This window comes from Ischnura elegans, chromosome 10 (assembly GCF_921293095.1).
Source record: "Ischnura elegans chromosome 10, ioIscEleg1.1, whole genome shotgun sequence".
NCBI classification, from domain to species: Eukaryota; Metazoa; Arthropoda; class Insecta; order Odonata; family Coenagrionidae; genus Ischnura; species Ischnura elegans.
The window spans coordinates 99,185,128-99,205,557 of NC_060255.1; the positions used below are offsets into that span (position 1 = coordinate 99,185,128).

Below are 20,430 nucleotides of genomic sequence, written 5' to 3' on the forward strand. Positions count from 1 at the left end.
TCGTTACAGCATTGTTTTTCGACAAAAATTCATAAACAAGCAATGAAGTGTCAGTAGAAATCGCGGAGCTCATTAAAACACGCCTAACTTAACGGCTGCCACGGATAAAGTGTACAATTAATACAGTTGTTGAAAGTTGTATCATAACTCAGGGGAATAACATAATATAAAAATTTGACCGCCGGACCTCCCAGATTCGTCACAAATTTAAAAATAAATTTCCCATTATTTTCTGAACACCTCTCATACAGTAGTAGATGGCTGGAGTAGCTGAAGATTGTACATACACATTTTTAATATTCACTGTGGCTTCAATTTTATAACCGATCCGAACTTGAAAAAAATAACCCTCGTATTCAGAAAGTGGAGCACAGAAGGCCCAATGTTTCCCCATTCCACCAGCCTATGAGATAAAGTTGGAAGTTGATGCTTTGCAATTTTTATAAACATGACTCTTAGTGTCGGATTCGTGTCTCGGATCGAACTCCTTAAATGCACCAATATTCTTACATCAAGAGTTCCCTAAACTAATGTGTCAATCATCAAGAGCTCCCTAAACTAATGTGTTACATGTTTCTTATGGGTCGGGAAGGGCAGTTCTCTTGTCGCTAAGGAGAACAGAGAACGAACAGCGTGTTGCGTGCGATGTGTGTGGCGGGTGGTCGTCCCTCAAGGGGCTTCCCTTCGTCTCATTTGAACGCGAAGGGGAGGCGAAACAAGAGAGTTACCGTCCGCGCACTCAGTCGCTTACAAACGGCGACACGGGGAATCCCGGCTGAAACCCAAAATAGATAGCAGTGCCGAACAGAAAAGACCACCTTCTTTCCCATGACTAAACAATCGAAATAACAATTCCGGACCATTTCAAGGGGCCTAGACCGAAAAACGATGTCAATAAGCTCTGCTCAGTTTCGTAAAAAATTTCGAAATATACCATTCTCATTGCTCTTAATCGATTCACGGCGAAAATAGGCTCTCCATTCCGTATTTTCTGGAAATTGCATTTGAAAATGAGAATTTGCAATGTTTCTCTCATGCCCTAAGTTTTCTATTTGCTCTTAGTTTTTTTGAGCACGCTATAGTGAAAATAAAATATGATCTTGAACCACTGTGTGAGTGAAAAGAATAGTATACACTAACAACAGTCTATTACTATTAGATGATGGTAAAAAAAACAGAGAAACCGAAACACTATGTTAATAAGCTCCTGTCCAATAAATCTTATGACATCACCAACTCAATAAATATGGGCGGAAATTTTGATATCGTTTTCTTATTTAGAAAAATTACAAGAGCAGGATGAATGGGGAGTTTTCATTTCCGTCGCCAATTGTCTTTCTTTTGCATCAACCGAATTCTTTCAACGAATTGTTACTTCTAGTAACAGTGAAGGAGAGTCGATTTGAAGTAGCGCCAGGCATTGCATTTGTAACTTCGACGACGAAGCTTATTTCCGCGTGCGTATGTACGCCGAGTCCATCGGCGCGCGTCGCTGTCATTCGATCCGTTCGTCGGAGAAAAAAGGGGTTGGCGGTCGTGTAACCGAAACTGAGCGATGTTGAAAGGGGCTCTGCGAACTTCAAAGGCTTTTTGGGACACAGAGCAGAGGGAGACAAAAAACGACTCGGAGAAGGTTAAAACACTCCGCTCCTGTTACTACGACGACTGTTTCGAGGATTTCCCTTATAGGCGACACAGGGCAGAAGCGCTGAGGAGTAGTTATTACAAGCTGATTTCATGCGGGCACTATCATGACAATAGTCAATATTTAATTTCATATTTTAAATCAAGAAATATTATGGAAAGCTAAGATATAAGAAAGTTATAAAACCGCAGGGAAAATTAAAAATTCAACTCCAGCTCCACCATGCAGCTATTCCCCATATAATCTCCGTTCTGACTTTAAAGAACTATGCACTGCAGATCAGGGAAAACGGAAAAAAAGGAAATTCTATACCAAATACATACCAAGGAAATATGTTTCAAGAAAACATGGCCAGTTTAGAGGGACGAATGAAAGATAAAGGAAAGCAAATAAATGCATGCTGAGAAAATTAGTGTTATTGGAGTGAGTGAGAAAGGATATACGAAGACTATGGCAAATGAGTTTGAAAAAATATAGCAGTTTAGAAGGCATGGCTATTTGGGAAACATGCTAATTGAAGATTGGAAAAGAGTAACGCTGATATTAGGTTAAGAATAAGTTGCAATATGAAGCTAACTTTAGAAAGAAAGATGTGTTTTGCAGCGTCATGGTTACATAACTGAGGAAGAAACGGGTGAAATGCTATAGTAATTTCACATTTCACTAGTTGTAGGTCTGAACGCGCGTAGTTACCGAGATGTCAGTAGTTGGTCACTCTGCCACTTAACCATCGTCAGCGCTGCTAAGCACGTCCAAAGTCGGAAAAAGGGACTATGACGAGAAGTACCATATTATCATTTCGAGCAAGGGAACTGTATTGAAGAGGGACTGTATTATATACCGGTCCCTCCCGTAGAATCTTGATTTTTGACGTAACTTTGGGCAATTTTTAGTAGGTTTCCAGAAATGTTCGCCGTGCGGTGATAATTGGAGAGCTATCCATTTTTCTCAATCTTTGCGATGTAGAATTTATGATTCCGAGTAACATCATGTAGTTGTCGTGAATTTGATAGATCACAAACATATATATTATTACTGAAAGGTCTTCTTCTGTCATTCCGTAATGGCTGCGTTCATACTGCACCAAAGATGATAATGAGGTATCATTTTAAACCTTGAATCAACGGCTTCTGACGAAAAATACAACCTCAATCTCCAGTTGCACTATTTAGCCATTAATTTGACTTAAAATTTTCGATTTTTCCATGTCGATTCCTCGCTCGAGGCACACCGACTCTACACATTTTTCTTTATCCGAAACTTAAAAAAAAAACCGTCCATGCCTTTCCGAATGACAAAAAAAAAACAATTCCCAATCAAAGTGGCCTATGCAATGACAATTAATAAAGCACAGTGTCAGGCTCTTCAGAGAGCCGGATTGTGGTGGCCAGGACTCGTTTTTTTCGCATGAACAGTGGTATGTTGCATTTTATAGAGTTCGCACTTTCCGCGATATTTATATTTGTATTAAAGAAATTCAAATTCAAAAAGTAGCAGACGACAACATTGTTGCTTTTAATAATATCTTAAAAGAAGTTTTGTAAATTGATTGCCATTTTTCAGTAGCAGACGTGTTGATTATTCCTATAGGTACCAAACTCTCTTGACCTTATTGCATTCATAAGTTTAGTACATTTTGTCAAGAAAGCAAGTACTTAGAAGAAAATACTTTATGATATAACTTCTTCTCTCTTTAAAACCCAATTATACCGTTTCCTTAACATACTTATTCCCTGATATCGTGAAATATCGTGCAAAATTACCCATCATAAAAGTTACCTGGCATAAAAAATAATGATTTCGTTCAACTGCCGCAATTATAGGTCATTTCCCTTTGAAATTCGGATCGGTCTGTCAGTCAGCGACGTAAGTGGTGACTTTTGTGAACCCATTTTAATGCACGGTGGTTGAAAACACGGCCGACCAGAGGACCATATACTGTGATAGTCGTGATTCCGAGACATTGAGAGCGAAAATGGATGGGGTAGGAAGCTTCAATGAGGAAGAGACGGACTTCCTATTTGCGTTATTAAGTAACCCTGACTTACGAAAAAAGTTTAGCGCAAAGTTATTTTCAGCATAATGGAATTTTTTAAAGTTCCGTCCAAAATCCGGCACTGGATCACTACGGTAGCGCGAATTCACTCTGGCCGATTACCAAGGTACTGAGTGGCGTCGCATTAACCTTATAGAATGGATGAAAGCAGAAGGCGGCTACCTTGGTCCCAACTTGCCTCGAACGTCTTAAGCCTGAATCACACGATAATTTTTTTTCGTCGCGAAAGTGATCACTATCGGGATCACTAGAGTGATCACACGCAAAATGATCGTCGCCGGCAATTGTTTTTCGCGATCGCGATGAGGATTCCCATCACTATTTTTCATCACTCGTCCGGTCGCTTTTTCCGTCGCTAAAATCGTCCCTAAAACCCCATATCAGCCAATCGGAACGCATGACCGTATGGTGTGATTGCAGCGCAGCGTTTGACAATCGTGGGAACGACATAGATAAACAAACACGATATGTAATTTCGTGATGTGGGTCCCATGGCAACGAGCTGTGATATCGGAAATGATGCGAAAGCCGACGGCGGGAGTGACCGTGTGATTCAGAAAAATGATCACTAGAGCGATTGCTTTTCGCGACGGGAAAAGTGATCGCGATAGTGATCACTTTCGCGACGAAAAAAGTGATCGTGTGATTCAGGCTTTACCTCAATTATAACATGAGCATTGCCTCACGTGACTTGTAACTTGGTGCCCTATGTCCCGTGACCTATTACTGTGGATTTGGGTGTCGAAAAAGACCGTTCAAGGGAATCTTAGTGACGTTGAATAGGTGAGGAGAGTGAAAAACATTTGAATTTCATTTTAATACGTCGCCGGCCTCGGTGGTGGCGTGATAAAGTTCCAGCCGGCCAAACTATTGGTGCTAACTCAATTGTATTATTAGAACGTTGGTTTCCGCGGCGATGGTTTGATCTTTCCATTTCTTCAGGGTTTCCTTCCGCGTCAGCTTGTTTGTGGACAACAGTTTCGCTGGCTATTCTGCCAGCGTCTTCGGGTCGAAGGTGTCGGCTGTTCGGAACCTGGCCACGACATCAAATTTGAGGAAAAGTAACTTTTAGTTAAGGAGTGCCGATACTTCCCAAGACAAATCAGGGAAGCAATAGAAATTCAAAAAACACCATTGAATTTCAATAGAGAAGATGGATACTTCCTTCACAGCTCCTGGAAAAGAGTCAACCAGGAGAGAGCCAATCAGAGAGAAGCGCCCAGTCAGACAGCCAATCACAGTGCAGCTCTCATCCAGCCAACGGTATACAAGCGAGGCAGAAACCGACAGCCGACACCTTCGACCTGAAGACGCTGGCAGGATAGCCAGCGAAAATGTTGTCTACAAGCAAGCTGACGCGGAAGGAAACCCAGAATAAATGCAGAGATCTATTGTATTATATTGTATATAGATTCCAATCTGTAAAATTACAGCAATCCACACCGGCCACGCAAAGGACAACAGGACAACGCCTTCCAGACACCACTTGACTTCTTCTGCAACAACAAGTCCATCAGCATCCTTTACACGGCGGTCTGCGTGGGGTTTTGCCGGTTTCCCTCACGTCTCGGACGAATATCAGACCAATAGCCATCCCGGAGGAAAAGAGTTCCAGATAAATATGTATTACAATTGCTGCTACAAGCACACAAACATCTGTCAACTTAAAATACCTATGACAAGGCCCTGAAGAGGAAAATTGTCCTATAACAGGGTTCAATATGGAATGGTTCAATATAGAATATATCAGGGTTCAATCATGGGTTGTAAATATGTCTAAAAACTACCAATGCTAAGTAAATATCCATGTACACTGGTAGCATTGGAAATAAACCATTTTTGAATTGAATTAAAACTACCTGATGGTCGTGGGTTCAAGTAACTCCTGAGTAGGTTTTCTCCCATCCAATGCCATGGATGGTCAGGGGCGGATCCAGGATTTTTTCTTGGGGGGCACAAGGGTCTGACAGCCAAACGATTTCCTCATATTTGAGATTAAAAACAAGATACAACAATTATTGAACGAAATATTCTCTGTATTTTAACATGAAAGCTAGTAACATGAATTTAAATCATCGAGGCTCCTCAATACACAAAAAACAAAGCGAACGTAATGATAAGAGCATTAAAAATTTTGACTAATTTTTAAGCGTCAGTAGGGGGCACGTACCCCTGTCCCACCCTCCTAAATCCGCCTATGTGAGTGGTCATGCACGTTTGCAAATTAGATTTAATGAAAACACCGATTTAAAGGCCAAATATCGCTGTTGTCGGTGCTATGGAATAAATGTAAATAAATAGATAAAACATATCATTTACACTCCCGCGCTCATTGATGAGTAATTTTCCTATGTCACTAGATACACATGATAGGCAGTGGCGTAACTAGTAATATACTTTGGGGGTGGGGGTGGGATAGGATGGCCTGGGGTGGCGACGCCCACCCCCGCAGGCGGAGAACGGGAAAATGTTTGAAAAACGAAACCTGGAAATGCATTTTACAACATTTTAGCGCTAAAAATTTAACTTTAAGGAGATTCAGTTATTATAAGTCAAAACAAGAAAATAGTTTTAAATCTTTTTTTATTCTCTGAAGATTTGGGGGGGGATCCATCCCCTCATCCCCCCATAGTTACGCCACTGATGATCGATGCTTGCGTTTACCGAAGATGGTGTTTGCTAACTAATTCGTGGGATGAGACTAATAGCAATAAGCTGCGAGCTATAAAAGCGATAGTGTCATCATGGCCCTCTTCCGTCAGGAGTAACCGGAGAGAGTAAGTCGTAATCACACGCCTGAGGATAGGCCACACTGCCCTCACACACTCATACCTCTTCATAGAAGAGGAGAACCCACCTTGGTGTGAAGAATGCGATTCACATTTGAGTGTTAAAACACATCCTGACGGAGTGTAATAAATATCGATCCCCTTGAGACTAGCACGAAATGAGCGGTGCCCTAAATCATATCCTCGGTGATTCTTCGCAGGGTTTGTCACGAGAAATTGCCTTTTTGAAGGATATCAACGTTCTTAACAAACTGTAAAGTGATTTAAACAGATGCATACAATTTTTTATTTTAAATATTAATGCCCTTCATAATGTGTCAATCATTACGTTTACATTTTTACATTTTTATTGCATTTCAAACCAGTGTTATGTACCTGAGTTTTTATTTTATGACAACATATCCTTAATTATGTTATTTTTTGTAACAAATATTTATATTGTTAGAATCAATTCATATCAAAATGTCCTTTTTTGACTTCTTTTAAATTTTCATTCTGATTACCAGAATGTTATAATGTTTTAACGTTTTTATTCCATCTTTTAAGTATCTGTTTTTTGTTCATGTCCTTCAATGATTGGTGAGAATGCTGTCTATACTTTTATGTATATTCAAGACATTTGTTTTTTATATTGCTTCAATTAATTATTTATTTTTTAAAAAATTTTTATGTACATATCGTATATACTGGATTTCCTGAGATGAACTCGAATGAAGCAAAGAAAAGACTTGACTAGCCCGACATCCAATGACCATTGAATGTCCACGAAGCTGAACCAAATGTACTAAAAGGAGAAAGTAATGCATACCGATACCATATTTTGTACTGTAAGAATGAACTTAAATACCTATGTAAAAGAGCCCTGGCTCGGGGGAAGAGGGGCCGGATTGTGGCCTCACTCGAACCAGGTAAAATAGAACAAAAGTCAAGTCAAGTCATTAAACTCTTGAAATTTGTTTTACATAAGGACGATTGTAGTGCAAAATGATCTTTGCTGTCGACGCACCCCAAAAATAAAAACCAACTACCTGCCTGTTTGCTAACCCCCTCCTTTTCCTGATCCTTACAACTGATGTGAACAAAATTTTAGACGGAAAAAAATCCCGTAGTTATGTGCAAACAAACCTCTAAGTACCACGCGAAACATTCAAGAGCGATTCTCAGTTATGTTCCGGAAATCCTTTACTCGATAGAATTCTCGTAATAGAGCAAGGTCAAGGTACGTTTGATTGAGACTTTATGTAAATCTGACGAATCGGCGAGTCCACTCGCAAAACCCGAGGACTCAGTCATCCAATCCACGAGGGAGGGCATCGCCTGAGACCACGGAATTGACGTCAGCCACGCCGAAATGCTAACCAGGGGGAAACATTAGCAAACGAGATTAGGGAGAGAAGCACTAGGAATTAGGAGTCACCATAACAGATGAAATCGTGGCCCTGGGCAGAAAATTAATATCATGCTTAAGGATGTCAGCAGTTTCCATTTTCGAGCCAATGTTGTCATTTGCATTCTGCTCTTCTGGTTCTTGAAGCTCGCGCGTACTTTGTTTTATCTTGATTTACTTCATGTCCAACCTTGTTCTTGTGTTACAAGCGTAATCGCAATTCAATAACCGTAATGATTAGGTAGTTGGGTGGAAAATATACGTTATACCGAAAATAAAATCTTCTTTATTCAGCCATTCCCTCAGAAATTCAAATGAAAAAAAATACGAGAATTGCCACTGCTTAATTTTCTAGAGGAATTAACGTCATTGAGGTGAACGGACACTGGGCATTGGATTTTTAAGGTCGATGTTTTAACCTCTATTCGGAATGTAATGGGTCGAAACTATTCCCTCTTATCCCCCTCCACTCAACTTCTGGGATCGAAACTCAAAAATAAGCAAAGGAGTTTCGAATAATTTAGTTTAGTTCCAGGGAGTAAAGTTTCGTTCCGGGTCGAGACTAAACTCTTAGGTGACTTTAATTTCGTGCGGGAACGAAACTAAACCCATGCCTCGTATTTTCGTTTCGCTCCGCGTCGAAACGAAACATTTTCGTTTATTTTCACTTGCCATCCCTGGTATGTACTGCTATACTTCTATTCAAACTCCGTCGCAACCGACGTTATAATACAATAATGCTGCGCCCGCTCCCAGCGGGCTTCACCCGCACTTTTCAATGGAGGTCCACATAGGAATATGCGCGTTTCTAATTTTAAAATGTAGAAAAAAAGGCAGGGTCTTATGTACAAATTTAATTGGAATTTTCATGTACAAATTAGGTCAGAGGACCTCTTTGAACACAACATTGGAAGTAATTACACTATCCTCTGTTAAACGCACATGATGACTCATACTTACGTATCAACAGGAGACTTGAATGTGGAATCAGCCACATTTTGATAAAAGTTATTTAAAGAATGCGAGATATTGTTGCAAATGAACAAATGTATCAGTTTGTGCGCCGTTAACATCAGGAATATTTACCGTTTTTTTTGTTTTTTTTTTATTATTTAAAAACCAATTTTAGGAAACAATAGCAATATTTAGGAAGTAAGATATGCCGTCGCATGTTTTCTGATAAATTCTGTCCATTTTGGTACCTCAATTGTAGAGTTTGGTTGCGTTTAAGTTGAGAAAAAGGTATCTATACAGTAGAAATAATATAGAAGATTGGTGAACCAAAGAGACCATTACAATGTCTCTCCGTTCGAGCCAGCGTTTTCTCAGTGATACCATTTCGAAGCGCGTGGCCTTCGTGAGTCTGTGTGCACAGTGACTCTGTCACGGTGACCTGCAAGCGGAGGACATGCGACTGTTCTTCCGCCGTGCACTGCTTTTCCGCTTCCCGGTGATATGAAATGCGTGAGCGGATGGGGTGATTACGAACGGAGGGATGGGGTATTGGGGGGGTGTATAATCTTCGCATCCCACCCTTCCCCTAATCCTCCTCCCCCTAAAATCCCTAGCCCTCCACCCCTTGCACCCCCATAATCCCACCCCCAATGACTGTACTCCACCACGCTCCCTTTGAATCGCACACAAACATCCTTCCTCAGGACCACGCGCGCACGCCGTCCCATTTACGAACGCACCAAGGACAGCGCAGAAAAAATGATCCGGCGAGAAATCAATCGGGCGATGGAATACATTATTAAGGGACGTTAAAGCAGGTGTGTCCATCAATGCACATTTACATAAATATTTCACAAGGGTGAAATGATGCAGGACACTGTGGAGAATTGTCTGCCAAAGAAGAGCGTGGTATGAAGCCTGAGCCTTCAGAAACAGCCAGTACTTCGGGGGAAAAAGTATATCGACAAATATGAAAACTGCGATTCAAGTATAAATATTGGCCACTGTCGTAGTTCCGTGAAATTTACGCCGACAAGAGAAAAATACGAAAAAATTAGAATTCTATCAGAATAAATCCATCCATGTGCTTTTCCATATCAGTGAAGTAATCAAAATATCAGATGTCAGTAACGCCCACAAACTCCGAACCATAAATGATTTCATTTCCAATCCGATAATTAACTTCAAATCCAGACCCGGTGTGCCTTCTCTAAGAGAAATTAAGGATGAATCCGGATTCACATATTACTCTCTGGTTGATATGCGACGAGGGTAATTTAAGCAATTAATAACGAAGTTTTATTTCATTTGAATTATTTATTTTATTTAGAGCACATTTCTAAGACACAGAATGTTTGTAAGTAGCATGCAGTGTCAAATAACATTTCACTTAAAACTATTAACGGATGCAGGGGTGCCGACTTACAAAAAATATTGTGGGGGCCCAAACCGGGGATCTTGCCCCGGCAAATTTTATAAGTAGTGAATTTTTAGTTTTTTAAGCATTTTAGAAGAGTCATATGATCAGCATTAGAACCCTGATAACTCGAATCTCGATATTTGGACACTCCGGGGAAAATCGACAAGTCTGGCACATTTTTTCGTCACACCCATAACCAATTTTTGAGGGGGCTCAGGCCCCCTCAGGCACCATGGAGTCGGCGCCACTGAACGGATGAGAATAGAAATCTGATGATTTCCCAGAAAAGGGACTGAATAAGGTTTACTCAGTTTTTCAGCCGGGTGAAAGTTTCTGATACGTCCTTGATCATCTGGAAATGATGCTTTTGCCACTCACGATTTCATGACCGAGCCCCAGGCGTGTTTTTTATTACCAACTTAGTTAGCCCAGTGATTCGCCTCAACCGAAACTAGTTAACGAAAACTATGAATTTTTTGGGGCACATGTATGAGTTGGAGGTGTTAAATGCTGTTTGCGTGAAAAAAAGAAACTTTAACCTAACATGTTGAAAAAGATGTTTTGCAACTGACATTTCAATGTTGCCAGATCATCTTCAAGGTAACATTGAAAACTAGATCGTAATAAATTGTATAATCGTGGAAACTTGACAGTACATAGTGGGGCAGAATAGACTCCCTACCCTACAGACTCATGGCTAAAGAAATATTCTTGTCTAAGCATGCGAAAAATCGATACCTCCACAGCCCAAACGTTCAACAGTCGCCCATCGAATCAATCCGGTCATCTGGTAGCTTTAATAGCACTAAATAAGCGGATTCAAAATTGGTCTCAATCATAAAAACTTATTAACGTACAACATTAAACTAGAAAACATTTTAATACAATATATTGAAATTTAAAATATTCAGATTAATACAATAATTTTGCAATGAATTTCAACAGTAAGCGAAATGTAATGTAGTACAATAAATTTCTCTGTGATAAAGAAAACTATGCCTATGCTATTTTTTTCCACTCATACATTGACTTGCCCTTCCTGCCATAGGCCTGTTGGGAATTTTTTGTCGCGGGTTACTGAAGTGCGCTCCCTCCTATAAATTAAGCCTGTCGTTCCAGAAATATGGCTTTTTTCATAATTTATTTAAATATAAAAGAATTTTCCTGCATGTTAGCGAGTCTTGAACGTCGACAGCAGCAGAGAAGTCAAGAGTGGAGGCATTCGCATTCTAATGATACCGAAGAATGATGAAGTTAAAATGGATCCGCGGAGTCGACGACAACGATCCTCAAAACTGACCGGGTTGATGGTCCTGCTGCCGGTGAGTAAGTATGATAAGCGGCGATGATTGTACGCAAAGTGCGTACGCGGGACAATTTTTGACGATACAAGTGTGTAAGGGACCAGTGTAACCTTTCCAGTGTTAGTGAAGGAGAATTAGAAAGACAGGCTTCTAGTGAGCGCGTGAAAAAGCACTCTAAAACTAAGAAGACTAAATCCAGCCGACATCGGAAGCCGGGAACGGCCCAAAACTCGTGAATTTTAGTGGTACAATTTTTTATGGTTTTCGATAGATTTTTTTCATTTTTTTGATGGATCCACGGAGTGATTGGTGAGGAAGTACATCAGAAATGTGGAAGAAATGGAAAGTCTTCTTAGAAATTAATTATCCGCACCGTGAGGCAAGGTGGCCTGATGTAGACAATCTTTGAATCCACGTAGGGAAAGTGGAGGGGGAGAATCAACAAATTACTGCCCAGAATGAGTTACATAGTCATATGAGTTATTAAATACCTTTGCACAAGAGAAGAAATTTTAAAAAAATGAAAAGGTTAGAAGGCAGCACAATGGAGTGGTCAGCAGCGTCAAAGTAATCTCCGGATTCTTGACTAACGATGATGAGTTCAAGAAGCAACACAAGCCCTTTCCAATTTCAACTCAATTCTGTAATAGACCGATACTTTCCTCCTTGCTTCTAGTATTCGGGTCTGATGGTTCATCATGTTATAATACTTCCCCTTATCTCGGTTGCTAGGGATGGACAACCCGAGATTTTAATGTTATGAAGTCATCATTTGTGTCAGAAGCCTTCACTTCTGTGGCTATTGAGGCATTGAGAGCATGAGAACTTACCACTTACGATGCAGAAGTTGCAGCTCTTGCTAGCATCTTTACTGGAGTTTTTAGAATTAATGTCGAAATTTTATACTCGATTATTTACGGATTATTAGCCATCGGTATCTCTTGGACATAGCATACAAGTGCAATGGGCCACCTGAAGACACGTCTATGCCTATATACTATGCTATAGCTATACACCGATATTTTCATCAAACCAATTTTTGAAATACAAGAAAACCTGCACGGAAAATTCATTGTGAATCCACAAATATTATACGTTGTTTTTGGAAAACTTTTGTTGTGACTTTTTCTTATTGCATTCGTAACAAATCATATTTATCTATAACTTTTTGTACTGCTATCTAATTCTTTTTATTCGGGTGGGCAAAAACTTTAGCAGGTAGAGCAATTCAACTAATTGGTCAACACATTAGATGAAAACCTAATACAATAGTGAGGACATCAGGAAGAAAATGCATTAGCAAAGGAATTTTGCTCATAAACAGGAAGGAGCTCATTAGAGGATCGCTATGTAAGAGTTTAAAGATAAGGTTATTGAAGAGTTTGATCTGGAGTGTAGTAGCTCCCTAAGGTGCGGAAATATGGACACTTCGGAAATATGACGTTGAAAGTTTGGAGGTCTCCGAGATATGGGTGGGTAGATGAATGGAGAAGGTGAAGTGGACGGAGAGGAGGAGGAACGACGAAGTGTTGTACATGGTGGGTGAGGAGAGGCAGCTTGTAGGTGAGATATGCAGGAGACATAAGGTATGGATAGAGGGAGTACTTGGCGGAATGTTTTAAAGTGTTAGAAGATATTATGTTGGGTAAACGAGGGAGAGGAAGGGAATGAATGAGATTTATAATTATTTTATGCAATAAAAGAAAGTAGGCTTAATTCTGAATTGAAGAGCAAAGTGCATGGAGATAGTGAGAATATGTCTTAGATACTCCATGCAAACCTATCATAATCGGTAGAATCCTTTAATAATCCACAATGCTGTTGATTATCTAATAATCCTTTGCAATCTTTCTATCGCCAGGAAAAAAAATGATGGGTAATGCTCACGGTATCACAGGAAATAGCACAGCACAGATTTTCAATCATGTGCCTAGGAAATTTAAACATCAAATTTACATATGCCATCACTCCAAATTGAAAAAAAAAAAATGGTGCAAATTTTTCACCTTTAATTAATATCGATGTATTACTATTGCGTGCGAAAAAAAATAAAAAAAATTAGTGGTACTAAATGGAGAAAAAATTGCAAAATCACGCATCAACCAAGTAACCGGCCAGTTATTTATTACTCAGATAAATGTCGATTGCCTACTAACGACTTACCTAAACATGCATAGACATTGATCACATGCAAATTTTTTGCAATAAATTTCATGATATATACACCATTCGGAATAAGTGGGTGAATGAAATCTGATTACCGAGAAACCACTCTGATGTATTCGAATTACGCTAAAAAAACATTGGAATTAGACGGATAAATCGAAATTAATCAATTTACACAGATTATTGACAGAGGGGGGAATGCAATGTAGAAAGTGAACATTTCAGGCCAAGGAAAAATATTGATCATGGGTCGAAATACATTAGGAATTATTTGAGAATCCAGAGAAGAAAAACAGGGAGTTTTAAAAATTTAATCATAGAGAGTTCCACAATTCTTATTTCTCCTTCAATGATAAATCCGTAAGCTAAAGAAATACATGAAAACTTTCGAAGGAGCATTATCCTCCTTAAATGAAGGCGATTACTACCAAAGGCGTTTCATACTCAACTGAAAAATTTAGAATATGAGCACGTGATTCATTCCATTTGCTTTCCATGCCATACCATTTAAGGGATAATGTGTAATTGAGACTGAATTATTGGCATAGTTACAGCGCCAAGTCACGAGGTTGAGGAAGCTTATGAAAGCAACAACTAGATTTATTGCTTTTGATTCGCCACGGCGCAAAGAGAATTTACGGATGATAAATGCCTAGAAAATGATGACCAAAGTTCAAACCCTAATCATCCTCGATTACCACTGTAAAAGTTTTAGAGCTAATGAAAAGAGGATTACTTTAAGTCGTTTACTTGGGGTGCCACGAAGGAAATAGCCACGGGATCTAAAATCTGACTAGTTAGCAGGGGTGCCGAGTTAAAAAAAATATTGTGGGGGCTCAAACCGGGGACCTTGCCCCAGTAAATTTTATAAGTAGTGAGTTTTTAAGTTTTTTAAGCATTTTAGAAGAGTCTTATGATCAATATTAGAACCCTGATCACTCGAACCTCGATATCTGGACACTCCGGGGAAAATCGACAGGCCTGACACATTTTTTCCTCGCATCTGTAACGAATTTTTGGGGGGGGGGGCTCGGGCCCCCTCAGGCCCCATGGAGTCGGCGCCACAGCTAGTTAGCAAACCAGAAAAGCCGTGAATAAACCAATGCTCGTTTAAGATCACTTTGGGGTTTTCAACACCAATCACTGTAGCAATGAATAATGATAAAGATAGCCAGTTATGCATTCTTTGATTTTTTAAGAAAAAATTGAGTTCAATAGAATTATTATGAAGTAACGAAATTTCCCATGAACAGTATAGGTCCCCAAGTAAATAGCCGTTTTCAAATAAATAAAAATTTCAATATTGCAGTGTTCATAGCAAATTTCCTTGGTAATCACACAAAAAACTGAAGTAAATGTGATTTATGAACTTTAAAATACATTTTGAATATAAAATATAAAAATTATTGTTACAAGTAATTTACATGCGTAGAAACGAGTGAGAACGATACAGAATATGTTTAATGAATACAATCACGTCCCTTGAAATAAGGTTGGTTGGTTCTCACAAAAAGAATATGCTTAGCATAAATTAAATATTCTAACATCGCAATACTGGAACCAATTTTCCAATAATGCCTAAAAATAATTCAAACATCTTTAGCCACGAACTTTTTCAGATCTTTAAAAAACATTCTGGAGGATTACCAACTTCAACCACCAGTTTTTGTCAGCCATACAGTCAATTAAAAACAGTGTTCTGGTATCTAAAGAGATATATTATCCACAAGAAGCAGGAGCAAGTCAAACAGAAACTCCCAAAAAAGCGGCGTTGGTTGGAAAAAATTTGGCAGTGTATTCTCAAACCTGTTGCGGGAATGGAATTTATCTTTGTCGAACACGTTTTTCTTCCAATACCGCATCAATGGCATATCAAAATTGATTTATCCAGTATCATAGGTCTATACAATGCTAACATGGGTTAATTAGAAAATAAATGAATTTTTACCAAAATGTTACGTAATGATACATTACATACAAATCCTATATTCACGCAGACATTACTTAGGAACAGACTTTTTCTTTGAAATCACTCCCCACTAGGGCAAGTACGAACTTTTACTCTTTACGAAACGTAAAATATTCTCCAATATCTAAATATTTTCCTCGTAAATTCTATATAATATCATAGAGCAAGTATATTATTACTACATGATAATACTCAGCTACTCCATCAGCTCATGGAACGTTTCTATTTCAACAATGTGTTCTTCATGAAATGAACATCAGCCACACATTTAAACAAACAGATAAAAGTATATATGAGGAGAGTTGCATAAAAATACACTATAATGTAGGGTTATCAAAGAAATTAAAAGAATACGTTCTAACAGTCAGAAAGCGAGCTTGTACTAGAAAAAAAAACTTCAAGAAGAACAGAATTATCAAAGATATTAAATTACTCCCCGGCGACTACCTATGTAATAAATTAGTCCCACGTAAAAGTTTTAATATTATTTGCCTATCAATGAATGGAGAAATAAAACAAAAATGCTATATTTATTTTGACAGAAATAAAACTATAGTTACCTCATTTCATAATTCCACTGCCATCTCTTCATTTTTATAAATTTCCCCATAATATTCATGCGACTTTATATTGTTTTTAGCGTAATCTAATAGTTTAAATGAATAAAATCTTTTTATTCCCGTCTTATTTCGTTTTTTTTCGTGCTAATTTGCATGGATGTTTAGACCTGACGATTGGAATTGTATCCTTGGATGTTACATTTGAAAAAAACATTGCTTTAATCACGATGTATGACGACAGTTTGGTTCACATAATGTCGATAATTGCATAACAGTTCGCATCGAATGTGCATTCCGTAAGAGGGGAAGCAGGAGAAGGGAAAACTCATTCGCAACCAGGTGGTCAATCGATATATCGATCCATGCAAACGCAAGAATGGGCGCGAACACGGAGATACAATAGTCGAAGGTAATCTTCTCGGACAAACGTAGCCATGGTACTTAAAACATGCGCCATTCTTTTACTGTGTCAGCAATACTGCTTCGACACTCCTTACAGCACTCATGTACGTACAGTGTGAAGATACGTTTGTTTAAACAAAACTAGAGCAAGGCACACGCCGGCATCCAAAGATCTAACATCCAAATACCTTGAACGGAAGGAGTTAAAGGACTAAAACTACTTCACAGCCAGGAAAATCTACTGCCAGTGACTAATTCGATCGGCAATCAACCGTGGAGATATAGAGGGCGTGATAACTGAGGCGTCCTGAATGCTGGAGTTCATCATAATGAAGAGTTTTTGCGAGGGTCTAAATGAGTTTACATTGAATGAACTTAATAAAAAATACTAAATGATATTATTAACCGTGCGTTTCTCTTCAGACCAATTTTCAACTCTGTACATCACCAAGTTAAAAATAAGAAGACATACGGTCACGTGTTTGATGTATGTAACAGTTCTATGGCCCTTGCAAGGCCTTAAACACTAAGTGAAGCTAGGAAAAATAATCACAAAGATTGTCACCTAAGACCGCCTTCCTGTTAGCAATAAAATTCGCAATTCAGCCTTGCCAAAGTAATTTTAACAAGTAAATTTTTAAATTTTTTTACAGACCTAAAGACGTAAATCATAATTCAGAGATGCAATTACAGAAAGGATATGACGATGAATTTCGATAGTTTGTGGCTACGATAATAACTACATTGCTGTTTGCATCAAATGACAGAATGTACATTTTGGTCAGTTTACAATAATCTGAGAACCAAGCAAGCCTTAGCTTGTCACCTGTCTCACGGTTCGACAAAATATCGCCATTGGAACACTCATATTAACCCTTGTTGAGGTAATATTACTTCACCAACGTGTGAAAGGATAGCTTTTGATTCAATACTGCCATCCACTACTCCTTGGCGGGCATTTTCAAAACTTAACTTTTCACATAACTTTTATTTCGGCAGTAAATATTATCCATTTGTCCAAAAGAAACGCGATTCTTTGCAAAAACCTGTTTTGAAGATATTTTTCCTTCTTGCTTCGACTGGCGTTTAGTTTTCCTTATTTCGGTCCTATTCATAAGCAGCTCAGGTAAATTATTCCTACCCTTTGGTTGGTGAGTATTTAACAAGCTTAAAACTAAACGATTCGTCAGTATTATCCCACCAAAAACTCGTTTACTCACATTAAGTCGACACTCATGTCTATACTGGCGCGCGGAGAAGTGTCTTTCGAGGAAGGAGAGGAAACCACAAACAGGAGAACATGACACCGCTATACAGTGCTCTTAGCTCTTTCTTCCTGCGCGGAAACCTGGCCCCTTAGAGAAATCAACTGCGACACAAAGAGACGCACTCGGAGAAATACAGATGCGCTGATTCCCTCTGCTTCTCTCTTGACACTCACTTCAACTCACGGATGGTCCTCTTGGAAAGAGCCCGCGCGCTAGGAGGTCCAAATATGCCAACACTCTCGAAGGCGGCAAAATCTCCGCAAAGCGTGTTCAATGTCTCACTAATCCCAATTAGAATCCGTGTAGTTGAGATATTGGTCCTCGTAGATTCAGCAAGCGAGAATAAACAACCATCTGAACAACTTTCACGGATGTTATCCGTCCAACGATGGCGTGAATATCTTCTTTGTCTTCAGGATGCACTCCACTGTCAAAGCTTCATGCCAAACCGGCGAAATTTTTGTGATGAAACACCTACAAAACGAGGAAAAATACATCGAAATATTTTTTTCGATTCAGTTTCCGTATCTCCCTGTTCGGTTTACTAAGCGCGGGCCTTGCAAGGAGAACACACCTCCCGGCGATCGTCTTCTGTTCATGTGTCGCGCAAATGGGTTAATGACAGCATGAGCCGAGTCGACAGTGAAGGGAATAAGGTTTACATCCAAACAGACCGTCAGAGAGGAGACAAAACACCGGGGGACTGCGCCCTCCTAGGCCGGGGGAGAAGCCTCGCGTGCCGGGCCCCTGAAAACCTCAGTTCTCCCCCTGGTAAGTGGAGGCGGGGGCCAGGGTAGGTGCTCCACGGGGAAGAAGACTCCAAGGCGTCTCGCTTACGTGTCACCAAAATACAAACAGAGAGAGCAAACAAGCCTTACACCACGTGGCCGCCGACAACAATGTGGTTGCCCGCGAACTCAGCGCGGGTCGAGCACAAGTGAACGTAACAACAACACACGAGGAAACAAAAAGCGATCGCCTTCCGCACTTCCCGCTCTCGAACACTCGCTCACCTTGGCTCACACATTTCTCGCTCGGAACATCCACACACGCCCGACTTATTCGTACACCGTCGCTGTCGAATGGAACACGGAAATCTCTTCACAGCGGGAAACAAAGCCCACTTGACGCGTCGAACTGTGGCCGCCTTCAGACGACCGCGTGGTCAGCCGCTGAGTCCACTGAGAGCTGCTGCCAGCCACGTTAATCCTCAAAGGCGTTGTTGATATAGAGACAAAGGAGAAGAGTGGTCCCACGATGAGTGTTAGTGGGCGCGCGTGGATATGCGGGCGTGGAGGCGGTTGGAGCGCCGGGGAGCGAAGGGGGATGGGCCCGCGAAGGATTTTGCAGTCGTCGGAGTCGAGCGGTGGTGTACACACTCAGTGTGAGCCAGTGAACGAGCGAATGGAATGGAGAGCCACGCGGACGGAAAGTGGACAGAGAGTGAGCAGAGTGAGTGAGTGAGTGAGTGATTGGGTCGTGCTCACGTCGGGAGCAGAGTGATATGCGAATAGAAAGAGAGAGAGAGAGAGAGTGTGTGTTTCTCTCTCCTCTATATCCATCTTTCCCTCCTCTCTCTCTCTCTATCTAGATCTCTCTGGGCTCACCCTCTCTCTCTCACTCTCTCTCCGCGACCGACTAATCTTCTTAAACGTCTGTGTTTGAACATTTAAAGGAGATAAAACACAATAAACTCACCCAAAGCTGTGCGCGGGGCAAAATCTGTTACCGAATGCAGGAGGTGGTAGAGTGGGGGTTTTCCAGATAAAACAAGCCTTAAGCCTGTTACGGAGCAGCTTAGACCGTCTCAAACCGTATTAAATAAGACCACGATTGATCCAGCGGAATCCCCAACTTTTCAAACACACTGCGACGTCTAATGGCGAGAGGAGAAAGGAGGGAGGGAGAGGGGGGGAGTCGGAGGGGGGGGGGCGGAGGGGCTGAGGGGAGGGGAGGGGGTGTATGTGTGTGTTGGCTTTTTAAAAATGGAGGCTGCCTCCACCACAGACAGAGCCGCCGCCTCCCGCCGTAGTGCTACAGCAGTGAGAAGAGGAGGCGGCTGACGGGGGTGGGGGCAGGCAGCGGAGGCGGCGACTTGGGGGCCGCGGGGGGAGGGAGGCTGCGCGGAGGTCACGTGGTCTCCCGGCGGCGGCCAATGGGGAGAGAGTGGACGGCGTGTGAGCAGAGGGGGAGGGGGCAGGGGGTGGTTTGGGGGAGTTCGTCTTTTCTCTTGACTACGGCGAGTGCGTTAGTGTATGTATGTATGGAGTACCTCTGTGAGCAGTGGAGGCATTTGTGGGGGGGGGGGGTGAGGGGGGGCGGATTGGGGTGGGGGGTAGGAGAATTTCAGAGGGGTGGGGGGATGAAATTGACGCTCGAACACGCTGCTCACACACCCGCGTAACGTTTCCGAATGGGCTTGTTACTCAATTATTATTTGTATCCTGCGACACATTTCGATAAATAACAAGACACCTATTTATCCTTTCGTCGATTCGTTCCCTACTTCT

General features: G+C 40.7%; 1 long non-coding RNA gene across 1 annotated transcript in view; it reads right to left on the reverse strand.

Moving 5' to 3' along the window:
- LOC124167003 overlaps positions 1 to 19,828 on the reverse strand; it is an 82,724-nt gene extending 62,896 nt beyond the window's left edge. Inside the window, exon 1 of the long non-coding RNA XR_006866558.1 lies at positions 19,619 to 19,828. This is a non-coding gene — a long non-coding RNA (uncharacterized LOC124167003). The remainder of the gene's footprint in view (positions 1 to 19,618) is intronic.
- Positions 19,829 to 20,430: the final 602 nt, after the last annotated feature.